Source organism: Emydura macquarii, unplaced genomic scaffold (genome assembly GCF_026122565.2).
Source record: "Emydura macquarii macquarii isolate MOO-44397 ecotype Brisbane River unplaced genomic scaffold, CSIRO-AGI_Emac_v2 contig_2897, whole genome shotgun sequence".
Lineage (NCBI taxonomy): Eukaryota > Metazoa > Chordata > Testudines > Chelidae > Emydura > Emydura macquarii.
In genome coordinates this window covers 10209487-10234827 of record NW_027133034.1, presented here as the reverse complement: position 1 = coordinate 10234827, position 25341 = coordinate 10209487, and the positions used below count along the sequence as shown (strand labels likewise).

Below are 25341 nucleotides of genomic sequence, written 5' to 3'. Positions count from 1 at the left end.
TCACAGGCACAATTCCACACCTTGCCAACAGCGTGCTGCGTAGACAAGCCACCATTTGGCCCTAATTAATCACATCTTGCAGCACCCGTTGAAAAAGGGAAATATTAGGAACGAAGGCCTAAATCCCCCATGGGAGGTAGGTGCCTAAATACCTTTGAGTAGCTGAGCCCAGGTACGTGTTAGGAACCAGATCATCAGCTGGTATAAACAGATGTAGCTTTATTGACTGAAATGGAACTATAGTGATTTACACCGGTTGAGAATTTGGCCCTTGGGCTAATTTACAGACATGTACACTGAGGCACAGGGAGGAACAGCAATGACTTGCTGAACAGCACATACAGCAAGTCATTTGGGGAGGAGGGTGTCAGGACTAAAACCCAGGGCAGGATTCCCTCCTTTCGTCTGACTCCCTGCTATAGTCTCTAGACAACAATGCCTCCCTTCTACCTTCCAGTGGCCAAAACTTGCTGATCCAGGCTGTTGTTTACTACCCCTTTGCATCCTCCCGGGCAGACCTATGAACACATTACTTTGTTTCAGCTAGTGCTTGACTTCTTGTACATGTCTATATTTTTTGTAATTTTGTTGGGGGAGAAAAACCCTGTAACAAAGCCACTTTGGTGTCCGTGATAGATTTGCAGAACCACAGTGAATTCAGAACAATGATTACTGGCAATAGTAATTTCTACCCAAAATATATATATGAGAGAGATTTGCTCCTACTCTTTCCCAGGCATATACACTGGCCCCTTTCCCACCCTTGGCCTGCCACACAACTTGTTTGTGCTGTGCAGGGACAATCTGTGGGTCCCCTCATTATGCAGCAGATTGAGGATATAGAGTCCTGCCTAACCTCCTCCTCCCATAGCAGAACTGCTGGAGTTTTACTTTTTCAGAGTCTTTCTTGTATACAGAGATAGGAAGTAGTATTTGGCCCTACAATCTTTTAGCTAAAGGCCCTTATTCCTTTCCTGCTGTTCTGATGTGTGTGTGCAGTGTGTAACTAGTTATAAGGGAAGATAATTATCTGGATGTGTCTCAATCCATTTGTTGTCTCGCATATAAAGGCTGGTGTTGTAACCTGTTGTGAATGAACATGTTAAGGACAGATTAATCTCGCCAACTCTCATATTAGGAAACAAAGCAAAACAATGAAGGAGGAAACCCCATTGAAGTCAGTGGGAATTTTGCCATTGACTTCAATGTGACCAGGATTTCACCCTGAGAATTTTCCATAAGGCAGGCCAGATTTGGCCCACAGTTTATGAGCCTGAGATTTCTTCCAACAATGAATGTACATAGCCCAGTGTTTCTTATTTCAAGGCACTACATTAGAAGACTGAACTAAACATAGGAAAAAGGAAAATAGAGACATTTAAATAAATAAGCCATGCTTTGTGACAAGAGAATATAATATTAATGAATTTGCTGTCCCTACTTTGGTAGTTTTACAAATGCAAAACACAACAACTCTTGTTTTCACAAGGGACTAGTATAGCTTTAGGGAGAGAGATCATAGGGTTGACCTTATGCTTAAAATGAACAAACTGACATTAAAAAAGTAATCTCATTGATACTATCTCCAGTTAACTGTTTGCTGGTCCTGTTTAGTTGAGTACATACTATCTGCAAACACTTTTAGTAACTTTTTGCAGTGTTGCCAACTCACACAATATTTGGTGTTTTGCTTTTTAAAGCCTCAGTTGCTGGATTACATGAGAATCTCAGAGTCTTTTATTTATTTATTTATTTTTGCTGGACTGCTGTTATTTGTTTTAAGAAAGTTTCTAGCTGTTATGATTGTGGAGAAAAGCTTGACTATATGACCCAAATTCACCTCAAAGATGCAAAACCCAGAATGAAAACAAGAAGCCACACTATTTTTATCTCATTATTTTGGATAGCTTGACTTCTGATTTTTGAACACTAGGGGTGGGCAATACTTGCTTTTAAAATTACATCTCCTAAAAGCACAATCCTCCCCCCTCAGCCCCCCCAAAAATTTATTGCTGTGATGCATTCAGTAGATATCCTCTTAGCCCAGTAAGATTATTTAAGGACTGGATGATTGTGATATATTATCGACATGAATATTTATTGTTAATAGTATTCTATCCCACTAAACATAAAGTGCTTTTTTAAAAAAATGAATAAGGTTGTAAGTTTGAAATATGCATATGACCAAACAGTGTCTCAGATGTATCTGATTGGAGGACATCCTTTGTCATAATGCATCTATGTATCAATAGCAAAGTTCATTTTAGGGTCATTAAAAAAAAAAAAAAAAAAGACTTATTTGTCTTATAATGATGCCTGGTAATAAAAATAGAATAATAGGGGCAAGAAGAGAAGACAATATATATATATATATATGAAATCACACTTCCCTGTAGAAAACGCACATATTTTGGGAAGGAAATCCCAATAGATCTTGCCTGTAAAATTCTATATGGAATATTGTTAAATGTTCATAAGAACTCTTTTCCAATAAACAAGAGCAGTAATTTACCATACAGTTTAAGATCTTTGAATGTAAAGAATGAGGCCCCCCCAGACAATATGAAATTTTACTAAGCAAAAGGAAAATTAAGTCACAAAGACATGTTTGTTTCATTTGATTTTTTTTAAACATGAATTTACCTGAACAGTTTTCTAAAAATGCTAACTCTCACTGAGACTTCTTTAACATGATGATTACACATTTAGACATACTGTACAGGATGTCCTGCATCTGATCTTCCTTAACAGGCACAGACTGAAACACAAACTAAAATGTAGTCAAAGGCCAATTAGTTACTTTGTTTCTATCCCTAGAAAAGCAATGAAACAAAGATTAAGAAAACCAAACAGTAAAATCTAGATTGTAGCATTGCAACCTGCCCTGAGTAAGAGGAAGCATGCAGTTGCATCATCCCCAGAGACAAACGATGCAACTATGTGTGGAGAGTCATAATTCCTTTGCAGATTCTCCCTTTGCTCCAGGTGAGAAGTAATTTGCCACTGGCCTCGCTACCAATTTAGGTAAATGGGGACCTATACCAGTAGCACAGTACTTCCTGCTTCACATCAGCTCAGCCTTACTGGCATGCACCCTGGGGGAAATGGGGTGGAAACAAAGCTCTGCTTATTCCCCATCCAAACCAATCTTCAAGACAGGGGGAGTAACAGCCCTACATAGGCAGTCTTCCTCCATATGCTGTGACCCATAACATGGGTAACCTATCCGAAAGGTTATGGAAGTGCCTTGTGTTCCCTGTCTTAGTCTGAGGCTGTCATAAGGGCAGGTTGTAATCCCACTTTAAATATCTATATATACTTATATGTCCCCCCATTTCTGGAGTATCTGAGTGGCTCATCTTCACAGATGTATTTATCTGTGAAGTAGGGAAGTACTATCAGCACCATTTTACAGATAGGGAATGCAGGCACACAGAAACTAAATGACTTGCTCAAGGTCACAGAGGAAGTCTATGGCAGAACAGGAAATTGAACCGGGGTCTTTGGAGTCCCAGGATGGAGTGTAAGAGAACCACAAGTACTGAACTGCAGAAGTTTATAAAGAATACATTTTGCCAAAAATAACAAAAAAACAACCCCACACCAAAAACAAAACCACGATTGCTTCCCCTCCTGCCCCTTAGATTTATATAATTATTAGTCACAGGGAACATAAGTTCAAGTCACATTCTGGGTTTTTAATAAAACATTTAATAATGTGTCTCCAAAAGCTGAGTCCGTTCAACAAAATACATTTTAACACAGACAAATGCAAGGCATGGGGGACTTTATCCTGGAAAGCAGTGATGCTGAGAAGAATTTAGGGGCCATAGTAGGCAAACAACTCAACAATGAGATGCTGTGGCAAAAACAAGTAATGTGATTGTTGTATGTCTAAGCAGGGGAGTATTGAGTAGGAGTACAGGCAATTTTACCTCCGTATATGGCATTGGTGAGCTCAGTTTCGGAATACTCCATCTAGTTCTGGTGTTCACATTTTTTTAAAAAGATGCTGAAAAAGTAAACAGTGCAGAGAAGAGCCACCAAAAATTATTCAAAGTCCAGAGAAAATGCTCTACAATGAGAAACTTAATGAGCTCAATCACTTTATCTTATCAAAAATAAGATTGAGAGGGGATTTGATTACAGTATCTAAGTATCCTAACTAGGAGAAAATACCAGGTACTAAAGGGCTCTTTAATTTAAATGGAGAAAGGCATAACATGAACCAATTGTTGGAAGCTGTATCAAGGCAGATTTTAAATGGTGTAGGTGATTAATCACTGGAACAAAAACTACCATGGGAAGTATTTCATTATCCACCCTTTGATGTCTTCACATCAAGACTAGATGTATCTCTGGAAGATCTGCTTTAAGTAAACACAAGTTATTGGGCTCAAAAAGGGGTAAGTGGCTGAAATTAAATGGTCTGTGATATGCAGGAGATCAGGCTAGATGATCTAGTGGTCCCTTCTGGCCTTAAAATTCTAGAGATTCATAAATTCAATTAGTGCAGCTTGAGAACAATTAATGAGTCAATGTTCAGATTATAGATGACCCTGAGCTTTCCGCATTGGCTCCACAGCGGACCGCAAAGATTGGGTCGTTCTGTAGACAAAGGAGGAGCTCTGGTGCAAGGAAGCCAAGGCTCTATTCCTGACCATCACCAACCTGCTGTGTGACATTGGGTAAACTACTTAACCTTTCTATATCTTAATTACTACAACGGTTAAAACAGAGGCTGCCAGTGGAACTTTTGGTCCCAACTCACTTAAGTGCATCTGAAAATCCCACTCTATAATTACAAGAGGTTTTTTAGCAGAGAGATTGTCCATTTAGGTTATTTTGTTTCATGAACATTAATGGGAAGAATTGTCATTTTAGTCAGGCAAATACTCAACAGCTGAGGAATTTTTCTGGGGTTGAGAATGAACTGGAAATTCCCCATTCCCCCTTATTCTTTTTGCCAAGTGCCTATGTACTTGTATTTATGTGTAGAGCTGGCAGACTTGTTAAGAGATTCAGTTTCTCCAGGCATCACAACATAGACAGACGATCATCAAGTTTGTTAGAAATTAGCGGTTTTCTTTCATTCAAATTTAATCACCAATGAAGTTTAAATGGCCTCATCCCTCACAAATGGCCTCATCCCTCACAAATGCAAGTTAAAGATGCAAAAAAAAAACATATAATGATTTTGAAGCAGGAGCCAAAAGGACATCAGACAGGAAGAGAATTATCTCCTTGGTAATATTTAAAATACTTTCAACCTAAGTGCCTTGAATTGGAGCTCTCTTTCCCAGCTCCTGAATGGCATAGTTAGTCCTCTAATGTACTTGGAATTATATATCTCTAAACATAATCAGCATAGGACCTAGTATAGTTTATTTTTAGATGAGCCTTTGTAATTCTGCACCCTTCTTCATATTGTTTAATTTCACTTAGTCTCTCTCTCCTCTTATTTAAAATAAATACCATCTTATTTTCCATACAGATCGGGGGACAGCAAATGAGTTAGTTATATTCAAAAATCAAAATATAATAAACTTTTCTGAAAAATATCACTATTAAATTATTCTGTTTGTATATATACACAGTATATATACTGGAGATAAGCCAGTTGAGAGTCTCTGGGTTAAGCTTAGAAGGAAGAACAATAAGGGTGATGTCATGGTGGGTGTCTGTTATAGACCACCAGACCAGGAGGACGAGGTAGATGAGGTTTTCTTCAGTCAACTAGGGAAAGATTCCAGTTCAAAGGAACTGGTTCTCATGAGTGACTTCAATCACCCTGACATCTGCTGGAAGAGCAATACAGCAGAGCACAGACAATCCAGGAAGTTTTTGGAGAGTGTTGCGGACAACTTCCTGGTGAAGCCTACTAGGGGCCGTGCTCCTTTTTACCTGCTGCTCACAAACAGGGAAGAAGTAGAAGTGGGTGGCAACGTAGGCAGCAGTGACCATGAGAGGGTAGAGTTCAGGATCCTGACAAAAGGAAGAAAGGAGAACAGCCGGATATGGACCGTGGACTTCAGAAAAGCAGACTTTGACTTCCTCAGGGAGCTGATGGACAGCATCCCATGGGAGGCTAATATGAGGGGGAAAGGAATCCAAGAGAGCTGGCTGCAATCCTATTGAGGGCACAGGAACAAACTATCCTGATGTGCAGAAAGAATAGCAAATATGGTAGGTGCCCTGCTTGGCTTAACAAACAATTCTGGTGAGCTTAAACACAAAAAAGAAGCTTACAAGAAGTCGAAGCTTAGTCAGATGACTAGGGAGGATTATAAAAATGCTGCTCGAACATGCAGGAATGAAATCAGGAAGGCCAAAGCGCAATTGGAGTTGCAGCTAGCAAGAGACGTGAAGTGGAACAAGAAGGGTTTCTACAGATATGTTATCAACAAGAGGAAGACTAGAGAAAGTGTGGGTCCCTTACAGAATGGGGGAGGCAACCTAGTGACAGAGGATGTGGAGAAAGCTGAGGTACTCAATGCCTTTTTTGCCTCTGTCTTCACAGACAAGGTCAGCTCCCAGACTACTGCACTGAGCAGTATGGGGAGGAGGTGAACATCCCTCAGTGTTGAAGGAACAGGTTCAGGACTATTTAGAAATATTGGCCATACACAAGTCCATGGGGCCAGATGCAATGCATCTGAGGGTGCTTTGGGAGTTGGCTGATGTGATTTCAGAGCCATTGGCTATTATCTTTGAAAGCCCGTGGCAATTGGGGGAGGTCCCTGATGATTGGAAAAAGGCAAATATAGTGCCCATCTTCAAGAGAGGGAAGAAAGAGGATCCAGGGAACTACAGACCGGTCAGCCTCACCTCAATCCCATGAAAAATCATGGAGCAGGTCCTCAAGGAATCCATTTTAAGGCACTTGGAAAAGAGGAAGGTGATCAGGAACAGTCAATATGAATTCATCAAGGGCAAGTCATGCCTGACCAACCTGATTGCTTTCTATGGTCTGTGGATGTGGGGAAAGTGGTGGACGTGATATATCTTGACTTTAGCAAAGCTTTTGATACAATCTCTCACAGTATTCTTGTCAGCAAAGGTAAAGAAGTATGGGTTGGATGAATGGTCTATAAAATGGATAGAGAGCTGGCTAGATCATCGGGCTCAACGGGTAGTGATCAATGGCTCCATGTCTAGCTGGCAGCCGGTGACAAGCGGAGTGTCTCAGGGGTCAGTCCTGGGACTGGTTTTATTCAACATCTTCCTTAATGATCTAGAGGATGAGGTAGATTGCACCCTCAACAAGTCTGCAGCTGACACTAAGCTAGGGGGAGTGGTAGATACCCTGGAAGGTACTGATAGGATACAGAGTGACCTAGACAAATTGCAGGATTGGGCCAAAAGAAATCTGATGTCCTTGTTGAAGCTCAAGTGCAGAGTCCCGCACTTAGGGTGGAAGAATCCCATGCACAGCTATAGTCTGGGGACCGACGGGCTAGGAGGCAGTTCTGCAGAAAAGGACCTGGGGGTTACAGTGGATAAGAAGCTGGATATGGGAGTCAGCAGTGTGCCCTGGTTGCCAAGAAGGTTAATAGCATATTGGGCTGCATTAGTAGGAGCATTGAGAGGAGATTGAGGGAAGTGGCATTGGTGAGGCCGCATTTGGAGTATCGTGTCCAGTTTTGGGCCCCCCCATTACAAAAAGGATGTGAACAAATTGGAGAGAGTCCAGAGGAGGGCAACAAAAATGATTAGGGGGCTGGAGCACAATACTTATGAGTATAGGCTGAGGGAACTAGACTTGTTTAGTCCACAAAAGAGAAGAATGAGGGGGGATTTGATAGCAGCCTTTAACTACCTAAAATGGGGTTCCAGGGAGGATGGAGCTAGGCTGTTCTCGATGATAGTAGATGACAGAACAAGGAGCAATGGTCTCAACTTGCAGTGGGGGAGGTCTAGGTTGGATATTAGGAAAACGTTTTTCACTAGGAGGGTGGTGAAGCACTGGAATGGGTTACCTAGGGAGGTGGTGGAATTTCCATCTTTAGAGGTTTTTAAGCTGCGGCTTGACAAAGCCCTGGCTGGGATGATTTAGCTGAGGTTAGTCCTGCTTTGAGCAGGGGGTTTGACTAGATGACCTCCTGAGGTCCCTTCCAACGCTAATCTTCTATGATTCTATAATACAGTATACACACACACACACGCACACATGTGCGCGCACACGCACCAACTCAAAATCAATCTTAACTATAGAACCTGCAATAGAAGTCCATTATAATAAACTCACCACATTCTTAATTCTTTTCATCTTTACATATAGTATAGTTTGCACATTCATGAATCACATACACACACTCTAAATATAAATTTTCCCAGATATTTTTAAAAATAAGCAAATATTTCATTACATTTAGCTCAGTTAATACATTTAGTTTAATGTTTAACAGCAGCGATTGTAAAAATTATATAAATGGTATGTGCTTGTGTGTGTTTGTATGCTTGTATAAATACACAGAGGGTTTATGCAATTTCCACTTTCCTGCAGTTAAACATTTAAAAAAGCAAATGAGCTAAAAGTAACATAATATTTATGTATTTTTAAAAAGTGCCTGGAAAAAAGTTATAATGAAGAGATACATGTAATATATGTTACTGCTCCAAAATCTCTCACCCTCAGTTAACCATAAAGCCTCTTCAAATGCTATACACACCTCATTGATTATTAATATCTCATTTGATTTGAGGTATAAAGACTCCCATTGATTTCACTGGGCTTTGCATCAAGCCATTAAAGAAAATATCATGTATCTGCAATAATTAAGAAATTACAAGAAAAACATACATAAAAACAATTAAGGTTAAGTCTGATATTATATGGCTAAAATAATGTGCAGGATATAATACTAAAATAGTGCACCAGATTCTCCTCCCACACTAGTGTAAATGAGGAATGACTCAGCTTAAATCAATGGAGTTACATTGATATAAAACGAGAGTAGGTAGGAGAAAAAAAATCAGTATTAATGTGTTTGGGGCTGAAGAAATAAGACCGGTGAGTGTATTACTGAAGCCTAGGTAGCACACTAGTACAGATAAGGTTGAGTTCTAATCCATTCTAAAGTCCCAGTCCTGCAATTGAATCCATATGTGTGGAATTTTATGGCTGCACAGAGCTGCACTGAAGAAAAGAAATTAGATTAACATGCTTTGTTTCAATCCAGAGTGAAATATTTTGGCAAGGTTTGAGCAAAAACCAATTATGATCTAAACTGTAGTTTTGATCATGGTTGAATTTAACCCAAAGAGATAGCAAAGAGAAAGTAGCCATACAGTGTGCAGAGATGTGCTTAAATTTAATTAAAAAAAAAAAGATTTTAGGGTTTCAAGAATCTTTTAACCAAAGAGACTCCCGGATTGGGCACAGGTACAACTAACAAGAAGTGTTACCACTTGAGACATACAGATACATCATTATTTTGACAGAAGTTTCTCAATGGACCACCTGGAAGTGCATTTGGAGCACACCAAGAACCGTTGTGCTAATTTGTTCCAACCGTTTGCATTGTATTGTTTTCTAATGAGCTCTGTAGGGTGGCTCTGTGTGTGTTACTCCTGTAAAGGGTCATCCTGTCTTCTGTTCCAGTTGGTTCCTACTTGCTAGTGATGTTCAGAGGAGACAGTGCACAGCAGGCAGGCATGAAATGTAGTAGTTGTAGTCAGATTATTGAGTTTACCAGACATTAGTTTTAGCTAATTTGGGAGTAGGAAGTAAAGGAAATGCAAGGTGCCCTGTGATAATTTTCATCCTACCTATTTATGTATTCAGTAGATAGGTATTAATACAAGATATTTAAAAAGCTTTAAAATACCTGGACCGTGGGTATGGGGACACAGGTTGAATATGGGATTAGAGGAGACTTGGGAATGTGGTCCAAGTTCTGTCTAGAGCAGTGGTTCTTAAACTTCATTGGACCTCAACCTCTTTCTGACAACAGTTACTAAAGGCCCCCCATGCAGAGCCGAAGCCTAAGCAGTGTGGCGGGGCTCTAGCTGAAGCCTGAGCCCCACCGCCCAGGGCTGAAGCCCTTGAGCTTTGGCTTCAGCCCCAGGCCTCAGCAAGTTTAATGCCGGTCCTGTGGACCCCATTAAAACAGCGTCACAACCCACTTTGGGGCTCCAACCCACAGTCTGAGAACCGCTGGTCTAGAGGATTAAAGCCATACCAGTGTCACGCTGTAGGGTCAGGTTGGAGCAAAGTGAGCCAGCCAATGTAGGGTTAATGGAATAGGGACAGAGTGAGAACTCAGGAGTGGGGCAGGGGACCAGGAATCAGTACCAGGAGCAGCCATCAGGTGCGGTGTAGGGTCCCAGGAATCAAGAGTGAGGCCAGATATCAGAAGCAGAGCTGGGGCCAGAAACCAGGAGCAAGGCAAGGTATTAGGAATGTGCAATAAGGTCTGTTTGCAGCAGCAAACCAGGGATCCACCTAGTTGCATAGACAGCCTGCAGGTGTTTCCCCTAGGCCTCAAATAGCATACCTAAGCCAATCAGGGAACGTGTGTCGACTCAGTCAGTCAGGACAGCCAGTGATGCTTGAACCCATAGGACTCATTGGCTGCTGTTCCCTACTTAACCAGAGATGGTAGTGTGGACATGGGAGCCAGCCAAGAGTCAGCAGACTCAGGTTCCAGACCTGCGGATACTCACAGTACCTATTTCTCAGATGTTCTGTTTAACCCTTAAAAGATTTTGGAGGGATTAATGACCACCACTTACATGAACTGATCTGTTGATGAGTGACTGCCTTCCTGAAGTTCCCCGGTCACTGCTTTGTAGCCCACAGTAGAATGTTTTGCACTAGACAGACTAGCGGACTACAGTAGCTATCATCCATGCAGATGCATATCCACCATATGAAAATGACTCTGGTTAATTAACAGCTGTCAATGGCACATGAAACTAGGATGAAGGTATCATTCTATTCAGATAAGGTTTTTGGCTTCAAGTGAAAAATATGTGTCCTTTTCCCTCCATTTGCTTTTACAAATGAATGTATGGTAGATTTTGAGAGGACAAAGAGCAGCTTCCTTGAAACTAGAGGTAAATAGACTCTTAGTGACAATCATCATCTTTCTAGGATTGAAAATTATGTTTTTAGCTAACAGATTATGTGCAATGTGGATTTACAGAAAGTGATAGCAATAAAAAAAATGAAGCTGCTTCCATTCATGAATGACATTTAGAGCTTCGAAAGAAACCATGTGATACTTTGGCCGCTGTGGTAACGGCAGTGCAGTGCTAGACATTACCACCGTGCCAGTGTTCCAAGAAAGGAAAAAGCTATGCTGAAGTTGGGAGGGAATGTCTCTGATATGGAGAATTTAAAGAATTTTACTTTACAACGATGGCCAAGCCTGACATCTGGTTCTGCAGCAAGTTACTGCATGGATCATGGGGAAATAAGTCCATCGAAATGCATTCTGTGAATGAATTATGGCCCTCCACAGCTCAAATGGGAATAAGTTAGTTCACTGTCATACACTGAGCAATCAATAGATAATTTATAGGCCCTGCATAGAGCCATGGAACTCCTAAGCAAAGTTATTTCCAAATGATGGTATTGTCACTGTATTTAATGTCACTTAGAAAAAACAAAGGGAGAGTGATGATTTTTTAAACCATGAGCAGATAAAGGTTGAACAAAAACACAAGGCACGCAACAATTAACTCTTACATTTCCTCCATTTACCCTGAAAATTAATGTGCTTCTCATAATTTCTAATTTGTTGCTGTCTAGAAATTCAGTGACCAACTACTACCATGCACAAAGAAAGAGCCCAGTTCAGTGTATAGATGGGCCAGTCAGAAACATTTCCATTATCTTTTCTGGGAACACGCAACTTGTTAAGATTGACTAAGCCTATGATTCTGACTTCTGATAGCTTTTCTATCAAGAATGCTAGCTACTAGGGCTTTTCTGTGTAGGATTGGTACATGCCACCAAAGGGGTTCTAGGAGAAATCAGGGAGAGGGCAGAAAAACGGCAGCTCTTTCACACACAGTGCTCTCTTACGGAAAATTCACATCTGGTCTTTCTTGTTCTGTTGCTCTTAACAAATACAGGTCATTCGAATTGGAAAAAAGCCATATGATTTCATAGGGGGAAGAAAAACAAAATGTCCCACCACATTCCTGCTACCTAAACAGTTAGGGCCTGATTTGTAATGGACTCCCCTGATTAAGCCAGATCCTTTAGCTTTTCACCAAGGGCAAACAACTTTCATTTTAACAGAGAACTTTTAAGTAATCTGAACAAACAACACCAGGTTTAACCTAAATTTTCTACTTTATTTTGGTGAGAAAGGAGATGGACGGACTCCCTTCAAATTGGAATACTTGAGTGCATACACTGTAAATAAGGATGACAGAATCTGGACCTAACTAATATTGGTGGAGCTGGTAACAGGACCTAGACTTATGGTTGCCCATCACTTCTCATGATAAGACCCTGTTTTTCAGTTGTATATAACTGTGCCAAACCTTTAATTATTTGGGCTGACATTTTCCATGCCAAGTATCTGCCCCAGGCCGAATATTGTTTAGAAAGTGTCATCAAACATGGTTCAGCCATTTCAGAGGAAAATCCATTGCTTGGCCATGTTAGAACAATTCTTACAGCTATTTTGTTGGGAAGCTCTAGTACCTCTGTGCTTTGGAGCAGGGATTTGAAATTTAGCCAGGAGCGGGGTGTGTCCCATGGGGTCAGAAATGTGCCCTTTGCTCTCTCCATGAAAAGGTGCCCACATTCATCTGAGTTATAGGCTTTTGAAAAAAAATCTCATTTCACACATGCTCTTCAAAGACTGGCTAGAGTTTGTCAGATAAATTCTCCAAATATTCCACCAGCATGGAGCTTGGTTGGGAGACAGGGGAACGTCTAGGCAAGGAGACTGGGGTAAACAATATAGAGTGAAAGTCAGGGAACTGGGGTGGACAGAAGACTGGGATTCAGCCGGACAGCTCCAAGAGGGAGATTGGGACTGACTAGGCATAGAGGTTGGAACTGAGGCAAGAAGTTGGGGAGAGATATGTGGGAGATGGAGATGAGTTTCTTCAAGGGACAGGGGGGTCTGGACTACGGACAGGGTGGAGGGGACAGGGCAGAGAGGGTCAAGTTTGAGTATGAATAGGGACAGAAGAGAGAACACTCCTCTCTAGAGCCTGGAATGAAACCCAAGATTCCAAGTCTCACTGTTCCTTCGCTGTCAGCAAATGTCTGTGAAACCCACTGGCAAAGTGTGTGTCCCTTCCTGACTAGTGCTGCTCCACATAGAAGATGACAACCTACTATTGCTATCAGTACTTCATTCACTCAAATGGCAGAGATCTGTGCTGTGGATCTAAAGGTCAGAGTCGGAGTGTGGCATACTACTGTGCTGGAAGATGTTAGTGGGTGCCACCAAGCACAGACATGGTTGAAGCTGATGAGTGTTGTAAGCACATTTCATTCAGACTAAAATGAAGGAGCAATTCAATTTTCCTTTGTGTAGTGATAGCTGAAAGAATTGAAGCCACTGCCCAAAGCACTGGACAGCTTGGCAAAGCCTGAGCAAAACTTAAGTCATGTGTACCAAGGCATTTCCTGTGGAGATAGATTGTAAATGCAGAGGCTGAGGCATTGATTGGTTTCAGGTGTGAGTGAGAATCGGGGGCAGAAAGCCAGCACACAGTAGGAGAAGCCCTTGTGAGTGTGGCCCTGAGGGGAAACAGAGAGCTCCTTGAGGCCCAAAACTGGCTGCAAAGGAGGACTTGAAAATTGTGAGCAAGGAAACTGCTTGCTGTTTCTTCCTACTGTGATTAGGGAAACAGAACTGTGTGTACGATCTTTGTAAATAAACAAGGACACAAATTAAGGATTGCCGCAAAGAAATAATGGACTCATCATCCCTCTCTCCTAACAGAAACAACCCAACAAGGCACTGAATATTGGGTAACCACTTGGGCCAAATGGCAAGAATAACTTCTATCTTGCTTTAACATCACTATTTTCTTGTATAGTATGTTTTTAAAGATGTTTATAAGTGATAATTATTCATGCACTGTAGAGAACATTTGATGGGAGTCTTTAATTGCAAGTTGTAAACGTGCTACAAATGGTTTGATGTAACTTTAGGAACTATTTTATCAAAAGACAGACAACCAGCAAGAGTGATTTCTCCAAGAACAGGACATGCCCCTCTTTGCACAAGACATCAGCTTGGTACACACAATCTTTATCTCAAGGAAACAAACTCTGCAAGATATTTACGTTTTAGAAAAAGCCTGGTTGGGTAAAAGAATGTGAATATGTTCTTTGTTCAAGCGATTCCAGAGAAGAATGATGTTATCAGAGCTGTCAACTAAGTCATAAAAGTGGGCCTCATTATCCTGCCTAGCAAAGAGAAAAACCTTTAGTTTCAAAAACTTACTCAAAGCATTCTAGAAATATCCTTACTGAAACAGATTTCTCTTTTATCAATGTTCTGAAGTCTTCGTTCTTCAAACATTAAGGATAACAATGATGGTCAGAAAATATTTTACAGACAATATTGGTTACTTCTAACTTATGTTTCCTCATAATAATCCCTTCATTGACCCTCAAATGCTTAAGATAGTATATTTTTGTTTGTGGATTTTTGGATGTATATTTGCAAATATTTGGTATCTAAACACAAGCTCTTCACATAATAAACTTTCTGATGTTATTGTTATGTGAATAGTCAGATATTATGTACAAATATAGCATTTGATACCATAACTGGTTATTAATGGAAGAAGCACTGAGTATAAAATGTTTGTATTAATTGGGGAATTAATTAATTATATGATAATGTTTAAACAACTTCTTACCAAACTTAGCAAGACAAGAACCTCTCCAAGAATTGGTAAAAAGAAAAAGACGATACCTTGTTTGATGACCATTTCAGTTTAAAGTTTCTTTCTTTAAGAATCCCTTAAGTTAAGGCTGTTTGAAACTGCTGAAAGATTTAGATAGGAAATAGAAGCATCTGGAATCATTTGAAACAGAATTTCAACTCCTATTAGACTCTGAAAAACTTAAAGGACTACTGCAAAAAAAATTACGTTAATACAAGAAAAGAGTTTTAGCTCTACCTTTAAAGACTTTTGAGAAATCCCCACCATAAAAAGGCAAAAGGAATACAACTATAAAGTTAAAGATACAATCCTGCAGCATATTGCAGCCTGTAGGTTTAGGTTAAGAAATAAGTAGAAATTAGGATTTGGCCTAATTTAGTCTAACTGTAGAGGAGTATGAGAAATTGAAGTTGCTAGTGTGAGAAAGTTGGAGACAGTAAGATGGGAAAATGTAAGTTAGCAAAGACATGAGCCAGTGTTATGTTGCTGCTATATTTTCTTTAAACTGGTTTGAGCAAGGTTTTTAATAAGTATTTTTGAATGTTTTATTAAAATGCTACTTATATCAATGTTATGGGAAGGATATTGGTATTGATAATTTAAATAATGAGTAATGTAAAGAAGGTGGTGGAAATTGAATGATGGTAAAGAGTAGTTTAATGTTAATTAGTATTTATAATACATTATAAAAGGAGAAGCCTAGCTAAATTGCAGGGAAGGCTCCAATCAACATCTAAAGGGTAACATCAGGTTCTAGGATTATAAGGCTATACTTCCAGCAATTGTCAGGGGACTGATCACCACCATGGATACACTATTTTGTCTCTGAGTGTAAGTTTAATTGTGGTATTGTGTAAGTGGTAATTGCATATCTGTTTGCTGAACTAATTGTTTTCCTTTTAAATAAAGTTTGGTTTTATCATTGAAAGTGTCACCTAATGGTCCTCTTTTAAATACATTTTCTGTAACAGACCTAGATGCTTGAATCTGAAAACTAGGGTATGTTTTATTGCACCCTTTTCTTTAAAAACTTAATATTAATTGAGAACATTTCAACATTAAGGTTACAAAATGCATTAGCAAACTGCATACTTATGATCTGCAGCTGCTACCAAGACCGTCCTATGAGGGTGTAGAGCCAATGAAAGGTAACAGCAGCTGATATTTTAATCCAACCATGTCCCTGAAAGAGCCTTTCACCTTCAATGAGACTGTGGGAAAGAATTTATCTGAAACCTTTAAGCACTCTTATACATGCTTACTCTTATGATCTCAGAACTCTGCTTAGCCTATTCATCTCACCTCTTCAAGCAAGCAACAAGACAGCTAAGAAGACAGCCTTCAACCCCAGCACGGCTTCTGTTACATGACAACATCATGGAGACTTCAGCAGCATTAGTGAGATGGAGTTTGTAAAAGCACTGCCAAAGGACTAGATTTAAATTGTTCTTATAATACTTTTAATGGGATATTGAAATGCTTGTGCAATCCAGGATATTAACAGCATCTTCTGTTAAACACCAGATTGTTTAGACTGTGTGGTCCTGGAAAGACGACACAAGATAACCTTGATAAACAAAAAAATTGTGGGATTTGATATTCATTAATTTGTCTGTCTAAAGACTGCTGCTTGAAGGTCTTGTTTTAAGTGAGCTAAAAAACTCTTTGGGTAAGATTACTTACCCTCTGCCAATTTAGAAACTGTTTATATTATCCATGATAAACCAGACAGGATTCACCAATCCTTAACAAATTCCTTTGCCCATCTATAAACTGTTTTAGTTATTTATGATTCACTGAGACAGGACTCAGAAAAATATACGTTGGTTTTAATTGACCTAAAAAAGTGTCCCCACCAGAGAAGATAATACTGTTGAGGTATAATCTCCACTGAAAGCTCTCCACAGAGACATACCAAAGAGATTGTGTTTAAAGTAATTGTTTGTATGCTTGTGTTCAGCTTGGTTTTATTTATTTTTCTCTCTTTAATAATAAAATAGTTTGTAATAGTGAGTATTTTGCTTGTCTTAAACTATGGTGACACCTAAGGCATTTCAAGAATCTAGGTGACCAAAAGATCCTTGAATTGGCATTAGGAGAGACAATTAAGATTTGGTGCCAATCATTCCTTGTTTCTCTAGAAAAGATTTTTTTTTTTAAAGTAATTTTGGAGATAAAATTACTTGGGCCTTTTCTCTCACATACACACATGGTAGAGATCCACTTCTGCTGGGCACTCCCCAGGCTGTTGTGTTTGGGGACCACTTCACTGAAGCCTCCTGAGTCTGAACAGGCTCCAGGCACGGTACATGGCTTGGGTTTTTAGACACACTCTTGGGGTGCAGATCTTTTTGAGACCCTGTGGACCAATTGCTAGCCCCTGGGACCACTACAGACCCCTCAGAACTTAGGCACTCTCTTTCCTAGAATTCCAGTCACGTGGGTGTTCTGGGTTTACAATTTAACTCTTCAGGGTCATGTGACCGTGAAAGCAAAGAGACTTTGCACAGGATTTTAACCACCATTACTCTTTACTTAGCAATGGAGAAGGACAGATCTATGGAAAATAAACAGCTGTTTGCCTTTTCCCTGCCTTAGTTTCCTCACGACTCTGCTCAAGCCCCAAGAACACTCCAGAATCTTCTGGGGTGTCCAGGATTCTTCTCCTGCAATTCACTGCTTCATTTCAGAATCATAGAGCCTCTCTAAGTCAGCTAGCCTTTGGCTGGTCACACTGTGAAACAGGATACACCTGCTACAAAAGCAACCTTGTCTCTCCTGCCCAAAACTTCCTGTGAGTTCCTCCAGTTTGTATGTCCCCATACCAACTCCTGGTTTATTTGTTCTGATGCTGGGGATTTTCCATTTCCCTCTACAAAGAAGCTAAAGTTGGAATTACCTTCTTCCCATTTAAGTTGATTCATTGCACCAAGATATTTCAACCTGAATCAGTGACCATTAAGATTTAACGACTGATTGTTGCCTGTGGTTTGGCAGAGATGTGCTAGAGTCCCTGCCACATCCACAGAGGCATTCCATGATACAATTTCATAATAGCAACCAGAATTCACAAATTGTACAGAGACAGATTTTCCAAATCACGATGCTCAACACTTTAAAGTACGACTCCCCCCCACCACCACCACACACACACCTACCAGTCACCTGGGGAAGAGCCTGCCCTCCATGTTGTTTGTTTATTGCAATGTAGCAATGCAAGGGCTGTATTCAGCATGCTCATTTTAAGTGGAGTCTGTGACATGACCGGGGGAAAACCCTTTGAAATAGAGAGTGTTCTTTATTGCTGTGTAGTCTGGGGGATTCAGACTACAAATGTCAGAACATTTAAAAAAAAATCTGACTTGATTAAAAAGGCACTGTCAGCTTAAAGACACTTCTGAGAATTTTTACCTGCCATTGTTGCAATGAACACCTAAAGGCTGAGATTGTAAGTCACCTAGGGAATGGAAATTTGATGTTCAAATGCCCTAGGTAGCTTTGAAAAATCTCAGCTGAAATTACTACATGGTAACTGAAAGATCACAGAAAAGTATTTTTTCCCTCTTCTTTCAGTTTGTTTCCTTTGCATGCACCTGTCAGTACCCTGTGTACAGCCAAAGTCACTCTCACTATGGTCAGTTTCTCCAGTTGTTTGTATGTGTTTTTCACACAGAAACAGAGCTGAGAAATACATTTAGAACAGGAAAACATGTATATATTAAAAAAAGAAAATCACAAAAATGGGTAAGAAAAACTCATGAGCAGCTGTAGTGACTGAAAATGCTTCTCAATCAATTTTTAGGGGGTTGCATGTTTTCTGTGTTTCAAATCAAATTTGCTCCATGTATAAGCAATATTTTTACTAACTGCGAGCCCTGTAAACAGCCTGGGATCTGACAATCAAGTTGGGTTCTTTCTGGATCATACAAAAATATATATCTTCTATCATAAGAATTTAGTTGACTTAATTCTGTTAAAGAAAGTGTCAACATAAGCTTTTATTTTAAGGTGCAGATCCTTAAACTATTACTAATAATACCTTAGAATGTAATTAAAACTCGTATTGTTGATTTATGAGCCATAGTGGAATTCAATTCACTCTCTCTCACTCCTAGCTGTATGGGCTCTACAGCAGCTAACAGAAGTAAAGAATAGTAAAATCTTAGTTTTGAAAGGTGATAAGACTGGGAAGTACATAACGAGCAGTTCTATTGAGTAAGTGCTGGATCTTGCAACAAACTCCTTGTGAGGTGAACCATACACCCACCTGGAGCTTCTTATAGAATCAGCCATAGTAAGTACTGTGTTTACATAGAATGTGATTCAGAGTCCCCTGAAATCTTCCCACTGATTTCAGTGAATTGTGGACCAGGCTCTGACTCACTTTGCTGGTCTTATCCTGTCTTTGAGAAAATCCCAGGGAGTGCTTTATGTATCTTCAATATTCACCACTCAGCTCTCCTGTATGAAGAAAACTCACGTCACACAACTATGCAGGTATGCCGTCAGCCATGCAGCTTGAACACCAAATCAACTCTCGCTATAGTACATGTCTTGCATCCCACCCAACGTATAACAAAGGTGGAGAGAGAGTGAAGAGACCAAAGTATCAGCACCTCTTTCACAGATTATATTGATGTAATTTTAGTTGCCCAATATAATTAAATAAAAACAACCACAATCACCTCAGTCTTTTTGTTTGCCTCCTTTACCATCTAGAAAAATTGTTTTAAAAAAATTCATTTTGCTTTGAAGTTTCCTGTAGAAACTAAAAATGATGTTTCCCTGCAAACAAACAAATAAATAAAACCAACCTATTGTTTTGATTAAATTATCTTAGCAGGAAAAATGTTCAGTTGAAAAATTTTGGCCAACTCTAATTGTGAATGATTAATTTCTTGCATGATAACTGTTATTGGCAATATGTTTGGAATGGTACAAAAAAATCTGTTGACAACAGCTGAAAAATACACAATTAAGAATAGCAAGAAAAGAATTTGCCACCATATGGACTCAAGCATAATGATACAACCATGCTACAACATTTAATAAAGGAGTAATGCACTTTCCTTCTATCTTCGCACTCCTGAATATGCAATCAGTGAGTATTTTAGCTAATTTGTAGTGTTTCTCTGTATTTTCTATTGCTTATTTGAGTTTGTCGTGTGTGTATATGTCAGACTGCTCACATTCCTGTCATGAAAATAGAGCTTTATTGTATGCTAACTGACAATAGGTAAATTGAGCCTTATCCTACATAAAGATTACATATTTTAATAAAAAGAACAATGTTCTTCTCATGTCCTACCTCATTTCAAATCTCAGTTACAACCCCCTGGTTTACTATCGAAGAGGTTCCAACTAGACACAATTCTATCATAGTAGCTCAGTGGCTGCAGGTCAAGACTAAAGAGTACTTGAAAAAAGTAGCTACATTAAGAATGATAATGAAGAGGTCATTCACAGGTTCAAACACTACTTCTGATCCATCCCACTGTTTTCTCCCTCAGGACACTATAATGGACTCTCATTTGGACTCCAGACTTCCACTCAAAGTTTGCTGCTAGTCTGTTAATATTCTCCACCCAATTGAACCAATGTCTTGGCTTAGTCAGACTTGTGTTGCTATTTATTCAGTTTCTATTCCAATGTCTGGAAAAAATCCAAAGTTAATTTGAAACTGAAGGAGACACTGGTGGAATCACTCTGGTCAAAAATCCATTCTCCTAGTTGTCCAGAACTGGTGGTTTGATATCAGAAACGTTAAACTGACACTGTACTTTCATCTCCCACATACGTAGCTCACTAAAAGAGTGCGCCTTATCAAAATTATCCAGGAATAACCTTGTTTTACCACTGTTCTATCTTTATTCACACTACATGGTTACTAGGGAGTTGTTTCAATCCCTTTTTGATAGGACTGCAGCTATGGACCTACTAAGATATAACTGTGTGTAATGGTAAGGTAGCAGGAGTAAGAACATGAACAAGTCATCTTACCATTCTTCCCTGTGGTAATTGGAAAAGGAGAACATTATGTCTTACCACTGTGTCTTGAATGTACAGAAGATGTGATGACTAAGGTCCTGACTCTTGGACCTTTCTCAAGGAGTTTACATGCATGAATAAACACTACTCAGTGTGATTAAGTGCTGAAGAACTGGGTTCAAAAGCATCACAATATAAATAATTCTACGGCTCGAATACAGCTGTATTAGAATCAGTGCAATAATAACTAATCAGGGATCAGCAAAATGACTACATAATTTGTTGATCACACATATCTGCAATATCCACACATCTCAAAGCAAATGATTCAGGTGGATATCAGAGTGCCCAGATATTAATTTCACCCATCCTGAAAGTAGGGTTGAAATCCTGACCTCATTGAATCAGTAACAATTTTGCCATTTGTCACTGATGCCAGGATTTCACCCTAGAAATTCATAGTAAGCTTTCCACTGATCACAATCAACCATAAACAGTAAAATATTGGGCAGCACTAACCATTATTTCTATAGGTGCCAAGGCATAATATGGACAGCTTGGTTTTTCACTCCAAATCAGGCAGGACTATTCCAACAAAGGAATTCTGATTTGGTATTAGTGAGAAAACATTTCAAAGGTGAAAGGCCTACAGGTATCTGAAAAAGTACTATCCCGGGACTGCGATGACAATGTTTCCCCATCATGTTTTGGTCTGAAACCCTACCAGTGGTTGCAGAGATAGGACACCCCACCTATCCTCTGTCACACACTGGATATGTTTGTCGCTTTTTATTTTAATGATCTTTGAGCCATTCCTACCTCTGGGAAGATCTCCTTGCTCAGCTGCCACCTCCTGGCTAGCAGAGTGCATTGATGGACTTGGTGTAAGACTTTGCATATGCTCTGGGATGGTTGGTGAGACAGACTTGGTACTTTGACCCTGCATTTTGGTTTTCAGCAAATCAAATTTATGACTAAGCCTCAAATGGTTCATCCATTTCTGATGGGCCTAATCCCGCTCCAATTGAAGGCAGGTGGAGCTGGATTAGCCCTTATATGAAGAACAATTTATTAGCAGCTTTAATTTAGCAGCCAGGGCTCTGTCTAGTTATTCACACAGCTCCTCTGCTCTACTCCAACCCATGCACAGATCATTTCCAATTTGAAAAATTGCTTTCCCATAATTAAATGGGAAAGTTAGTTGCAGTCCTTTGCACAAATTGCTACTCACTGAATGCAGAACAGAGTGTTAGTAGTACTACTTTGCTCTATTTATTGTACAGATACTGATGTGTACTGGATTTGTTCTATTTTAGAGATAGTGCTATGATAACTAATTTCTCTTTACAAAGGCCTTATGTCACAGCAGAATTGGAGTACGCAGAAACTGAACTTCAGGTAGACAGTGAAATCAAGGCTACTAGCACTAGGCTCACTCCAGAATCACCAGAAAAACAAACTGGCGGCATGTCTGTGTCCTTTAGAATATATTGCTCACTGAAGACTTAGTTGTATGAGAACAAAGGCAAAGGGGGAAATAACATTTTCTCATTCTAAGATAAAGCTGAATCAAATCTTGGCTGCATTTGTTTGCAAGATATCAGTATGCATAATTTTTAACAAATTATGAGTCAAGAATAGGTGCTAAGAGATTAACAATGTTTTAAAGGAACAATATCCACATAAAAGATTTATTTTAAAAATTAATATCTTTAACCAATGTTGCTAACATCTGAGGTAATTAATGAGACACTTCTGTAAAAAATCAAGTTTACCTTTCCACGTTTGTGTGATTACAGCACTCGATTTGGACAGCAGTCAGTTTCAGAATTGTTTAAAACACTTTCTACTGACTTTCATTTCTGGTTGTCATTCACTAGCACAGTTTGGGTTTCACAACAGTACAAGTGGATATTTACATAAAAATGGCCACATTGGGTCAGACCAATGGTCCATCTAGACCAGTAGTCGGTCTTCTGACAGGAGCCAATGCCAGATGCTTCACAGGGAATGAACAGAACAGGGCAATGCCAAGCAATCCATCCCCTGCCCTCCAGTCCTAGCTTCTTGCAGTCAGTGATTTAGAAATACCCAGAGCATGGGGTTACATCCCTAAAATCTTGGCTAATAAATGAATGGAGGATAGGTCCATTGATGACTACCTAACTCTCTTTTAAACCCAGTTACACTTTTGGCCTTCACAACATACCACGACAATGAGTGCCACAGCTTGACCGTGCGTGCTGCAAAGTAGTATTTTTTTTTTTAAACCTGCTGCCTCTTCATTTCACTGGGGGACATCTAGTTCTTGTGTTATGTGAAGGGGCAGACAACACTTCCCTGTCCACTTTCTCCACAACAGTCATGATTTTATGGGCTGATATCATATCCCCCTCTTAGTCATCTCTTTTCTGTGCTGACCAGTCCTAGGATTTTTACCCTTTTCGTACGGAAGCTGTTCCATACCCCATACTCATTTTTGTTGCCCTTCTCTGTACCTTTTTCAAATCTAACATAGCTTTAAGATACATCCAACAATCCCTCCTCAGCCACCTGAGCATCTCTCATATTCATGCTATTTAAAAAACATGATTTACACATTGGCCTGAGGCTCAGGAGAGGCAGGCCACAGCCTGCTTGTGTGGTTTTAACCAAGTCATTTAATTTCTCTGTGCCTCAGTTCCCCACCTATAAAATGGAAATAATAATACTGTCCTTCCCCCACCATGTGGCTTCTTGTATATTTAGACTGCTAACTCTACAGAGCAGGGACTGTGTACTTGTGCAGTGCTTAGCTCAGTGGGACTCTGAGATCAGTTCTGGCCCCTAGGTTTTACCATCATACACATAATGAATATTTATATCCTTTTTTTTTTTTTTTTTACATGTACCTCTGCTTCTCAACCAAATTCTAAGTTCTGTCACTAGAATTAAGCCTCCCTGCCAAATGTGCTTTAGATAGACCAATCAGCCACAGCCAGTTCAGTTTGTAGCCCTTTCCTCGGGACACAGTTTAATCTTCAAACACACAATCACAAATCAACAGGGAATAACACAAAAAAGGAACAATCCTATTCTTGGCTGAGATTATGGGGTCCTTTAGGCTCCAGTAGCAAATAGGTCTAAATCTTCCAGCATAGGGATCCCCCAGGTCTGCTTACCCTCTCCCAGCATTCTGCTGCAACCAGAGGAGAGTATACTTACATTCTTCCCTCATAGCAGTGGCACTAGGCCCCTCATTTACATCTCCCAGCTGGGAGTCAAACCCAAACACTAGATGATGTCCAGCTGGGTCAATTGATTCCCTGCACCTGCCTGCTGGGTTTTCTCTCTAGAACAGAGGAGGCTGCTCTTCTCCCTCTCCTCCAGCCCTTAAAAGAGAAGACTGCCCTGTGACAGTGCAATATTCATGCAAGAAACACTTTTGATTGCTGTCTATAGGTCACAAGTGAAAGGAAGTGTAATGGCATAGACTTGTCCCCAGCAAACATTAGTTCTGCTACAAAATTGCCATAGAACTGTGCACATCTCTGCTATCTTGCAAAAAGTAGACATAGTATAGTTCCTGGGCAAGATTCACCACTGCTTACTCCCCTGATAGCCTCACTGTGCTGCGTAAGCCAAAACTGAAGTGCACCAAAGCAGCTTGCACAATGCCTCACTCTAGCTAAGGCTCTCAGTCCCTCATTTGTAAAAACAAGAACAAAATTTACCACCAATGTGTTGGTTGAAGGGAAAGAATAGTGTGTTTACTTCTCAGCCTCCAAGGTACCAGAGGCCCTGTGTTTGCCTTCCATCTGCTTTCTCTCATTTAAGCAATTTTTAGTCTAGTTTGTTAAAAATTACTGGTGCTAACAACGTTGGTTAATGTTGCTCCCAAACTCAGTAACCAACACAAAAACATAAATGGAGAGAGCTGACCTGAACCTACAATGTTTTTGTTTGCAGAGCTATGTTCATAAGTAACAGTTTGGAAGGAATGAGAAAATAGTCACCTGGTCCATTACAACCGGTTGTGGATGGGGGTAGGGAATATGAGCTTCATATGCTCATCCTATTTTGTCTTTTAAAATCACCCACTTCCAGGTTGTGATAGTTTGAAATGCTAATTATAGGATTTGGGATGTCAGCAGACTTTTAAATGAATAACTAGCGTCAAAAAAATCACTTGAATGAAAAGCCAGTTTTAGAAATAGCAATCAAATGCCACAAAAGCAAAATGCGCAAATGTCTTGCATGCAGGAATACTGCTGGGCAACCAGGTCTCTGAGTTTCATTGTTACCCACTGTGTTGCTAGGAGACAGAAGGACTATACTTTTATCATCTCTGTAATTGCTGGGGGATCTCGTAATTGACTTGTGTATGTGCGTGTGTGCTGATTCCCAAAATATCCACACACAAAAAAATGTGTCTGATGGGAGTGCAGCGAGTTGAGTAGGATGATAGAGGAACCTGCAAATGGTTGGGCTGATTAA

At 39.9% G+C, this 25341-nt stretch overlaps 1 long non-coding RNA gene across 1 annotated transcript in view; it reads right to left on the bottom strand.

The window, feature by feature from the left end:
- Window positions 1–24071, bottom strand: part of LOC137167092 (uncharacterized) — a 64482-nt gene extending 40411 nt beyond the window's left edge. Inside the window, exon 1 of the long non-coding RNA XR_010923988.1 lies at window positions 24027–24071. This is a non-coding gene — a long non-coding RNA (uncharacterized lncRNA). The remainder of the gene's footprint in view (window positions 1–24026) is intronic.
- Between the last annotated feature and the right edge of the window lie 1270 nt (window positions 24072–25341).